The sequence below is a fragment of the Bidens hawaiensis genome, unplaced genomic scaffold (assembly GCF_021521415.1).
Source record: "Bidens hawaiensis isolate Kalapana, Puna unplaced genomic scaffold, B.hawaiensis_p1.1 tig00005142_1, whole genome shotgun sequence".
Taxonomy (NCBI): Eukaryota; Viridiplantae; Streptophyta; class Magnoliopsida; order Asterales; family Asteraceae; genus Bidens; species Bidens hawaiensis.
In genome coordinates this window covers 44,370-47,929 of record NW_027491327.1, presented here as the reverse complement: position 1 = coordinate 47,929, position 3,560 = coordinate 44,370, and the positions used below count along the sequence as shown (strand labels likewise).

At 38.1% G+C, this 3,560-nt stretch overlaps 1 pseudogene; it reads left to right on the top strand.

Moving 5' to 3' along the window:
- The first annotated feature begins 529 nt into the window (after positions 1 to 529).
- On the top strand, positions 530 to 3,009 carry LOC143628993 (F-box protein At5g07610-like; annotated as a pseudogene).
- Positions 3,010 to 3,560: the final 551 nt, after the last annotated feature.

The following is a 3,560-nucleotide window of genomic DNA, read 5'->3' as shown; positions in this document are numbered from 1 at the left end:
CTTTGAAAATAGAGCTCGAAACGAGTTAAACGAGCCGAGCTCGAGCCTAGTCGAGCTCGGGCTCGGCTCGGCTTGTTTGCACCCCTAGTCAATTGGATTAAAATCGTCACAAATTAAAACTTTAATTACTCAAATTGTTAAAGGTTTAATGACCGGACCTCAATAATTACAATCAACAAATCACATTTACCAAAATAGCAAACATGAAAAGAAATCCATAAACCAAAAAATCTTCTGTTTAGAATATGAGTAATTTTTTTTTTTTATATTTCAATTAGCAATCTTCGAATATTTTGCTGCCGTTCAGTCAACGTACGTTGAACTTGAAGGGCTACAATACTCATCTTTCGTAAGTTGGAGGTCTCAAGTGTCTTCTTGCCATTAGGGTTTATCAAGGAGTACGCTTAATCAAAATAACAACTTTGGTGCTTATGATAATCTTCTAATGGAGGATTCGAATAAACAATCCCATGGAGAAGTGGCCAGCAAATCAAACAAAACCCTTAAAACCTGCTTCTCCCAGGCTTCCATGGAGAATTCTGATCATCAATCGACTCAATCCGGAGCACTAATCGGTTCCAACGAAGACCTTTAACCAAAATCCTTATCTGACTCCCGGTTACCTCCATCCTTCGTTTCAAATCCGTATGTAAACACTAGCGATTGCTTTTGTCTCACACACACTTCACCCACCGCTATGATAATAATAACCTTTCAAAACCTCCAGGTAGTTTCGGTCGCACTTATTTAACCCGCTTTTCAAAATCTAATGCTCATCTTGCTGGCGATATATATGTCCCGTTTGATGTTGAAAACAGAAGCACTCCTCCTTTCCATAGTCTTGATTCCTACTTTAATCATTCCGCCGTCAGAATCGAACAATCTTGTAACGGTTTATTACTTTGCTATGAAATTCACATTATTGGTGCTCGTGAATATTATGTTTTCAACCCACCACCAAGCAATTGTCAGCCATCCCATTGCTCCCCAAGACCATCCGTTTTATGGGTATGGCGTTTGATCGAAAACACTACCAAGTTGTTTGTATTCTTGTTTTAGACCCTGACAAGGACTTGTGTCAGATTCAAGTCTACTCGTCTAATACGAGGAAATGGAAGATTTGTATCAAATCTTTCTATGCGCCAAAAGCTATTTTTGACAACCCGGTTTACTGGAATGGAACCGTTTATTGGGCTTCCTCTTATCAAAATAATTTATGGTACTTGAAATTAGATGCTGAACAATTGCAAATGTTGCCCTTACCAGTGGAGATGATGTCTTATGAAACAAATATAATGTATTTTGGGGAATCGAGAGGTCATCTACATTTAATATTTCACACAGATGGGGAAGACTATATTTTGCAAGTGAATGTGTACGAGATGTTGAGGGATCATTCAGGGTGGCTTGTCAAGTATCGAGTACAACTTAGCAAGCTTTTGCGTGATTTTCCATGCTTGCTCCTTCAATACAAGATTCCGGGTGCTTTATGGGGAATGGGACATCCATACCAAAAGGGTTTTGAAGTCGTTGATGTGGTTAGAGGTAAAGAAGAAGAAGACACATTCTTGGTGCTGGTAACTCCTAGGAAGATGATAAGTGTTCACAAAAAGAGTTTTAAGGAGTTATATAGTTGCAAATGTTCACAAAACTTGCAACTCTCAAGTTTTTATCGTTACATCGAAACCTTGTCTTCTTTCTAGAATGTGTTTAGTTGTGTTTTTCTATTAAGTTTTCTAATGCTTTTAAAATGTTCAGTAAAGTTTTGGTTTATTAAGGTGGTGCCTGCTACTTTGTTTTTATGCACCTCTGTTGTTCAGGGTGTAGGGATTGCTTATTAGAATATGTTATCTATCTAGTTATTAATTTTTGTACAACAATATGCACTTTTTAGTAACCAAATTGTGTGTTTTCTGTTCTAGAATTAGTATTATTACCCGTGCTTCACTGCACAGGTTTAAGTTGGTGATTATCAAATAAAACTGGGCTAATGCAACCTGGTTTTTCAAAGGAAATGGGTTATATTTGTTTCTTCATGGTAAGAGTGAGTAACATGACCGGTAAAAAAGGTTATATAGGCCAAAAAGAACAGACACGTCAAATGAAGAACATCAACACGAAAGCAATACCGAATGCTTTGGTTATAGATTATCATTCTTATTTTTAGGATCATAACTCACAGGAAAGATTGTTGTGTTTCTAGTTTACTGCTTGTGTTAATTGACAAACCTAATAGGTATCCCAAATTTACTAAAAAGACTTTCAAAATATGTGATGGCCAGTGGTGCAGTAACTGTACTATAATCTAGATATCACGAGAATGTTTTAAGTTTAGTTATAAACTAGTTAATCAGAAACCATAGCAATCGTTCAAGCATATCATGTTCTTGACGGTCTGGCGAAGCGGGCGGGCGGGTTGGGTTGGGCGTTAGGTTAAAATGGGTTCACGTCATAATAATGTATCAGTAGCCGATTCAATAGCCATTTACTCAACTTCATTCTCTCTGCATCAGAACAATATGTGCCTTCAAAACCATCTAACTGATCTATCATCCATCTTGTTCTGCCACCATCATCTTTTCAAAACCAAGCCAGTCATATCATTTACAAATGTGCTCCAGTAAACATATTAATCCAGAATAGTGTGTTCAGTCCTACACTTAATTCTTAGAAACTAATCTAGAACTTAAGTTTATGGACATATGATTGTCACTTGAGTCGAATTATGTTATTTTTACTTGAGCTTGTTATTGGAATTTTATTTCAAGGTTTGTTTTATATGACGATCGAACAAGGGGTTTTTGGCCTACCAGTTTGTGTTTACAGAAGTGTTTAAATCATATACTGTCACAGTGTCACACCACGTGGCGGGAGTTATTGGGCGTCAGCGGTGGTTGTGGCGCCGACAGTGGTGGATGTGTCTTGGTGGCAGTGTTGAAGACGGAGACCGTGGTGTATGCGGTGGTTGCAGTGGTATACGTGTCTATGACGGTGTGGCTGCATCAGTAGGAGGGTGGCGCTGAAGGCATTGGCGTTCTAGATGTGTTGGTGGTGGCAAACGGTAGGTTGTGGTGACAACAATGGGCGTCGATGTATTATCAAGTCACCCATTTTGGCCCGGTATTTAATTTGAATCAAGCTAGATTGACTCGTCGTGTAATTTGAGTAGACCCAAATTAACCCATATGTTTACTTTTTTTTAACCCCAGTCAACCCACTTATTAGTTATAAAATTGGTAATTGTTCACACACACAATCAACTAGAATAAGTTATCACTTGTCAAATGTTCTCAACTACAAGTTGTTTGTATGGCGTTTGAGGTGGTACACTGGTACACTTCAAGACTAAAAGGTTGATAAGCGAATATTTTGGCAGAACTCTTTAACTTGATGAAAATGCACGGGAAAAATTGATGATGAGAAAATCAGTGAAAACATTTTAAGATTCTTAATACATTCGCTAGGGGTGTCATTTGGGTTACTTTTTCGGGTCGGGTTCTTCGAGTTTCAAAGTTTGAAATCTAGGCCCAAAAACAACAACCAACCCAAATCCCACAAAT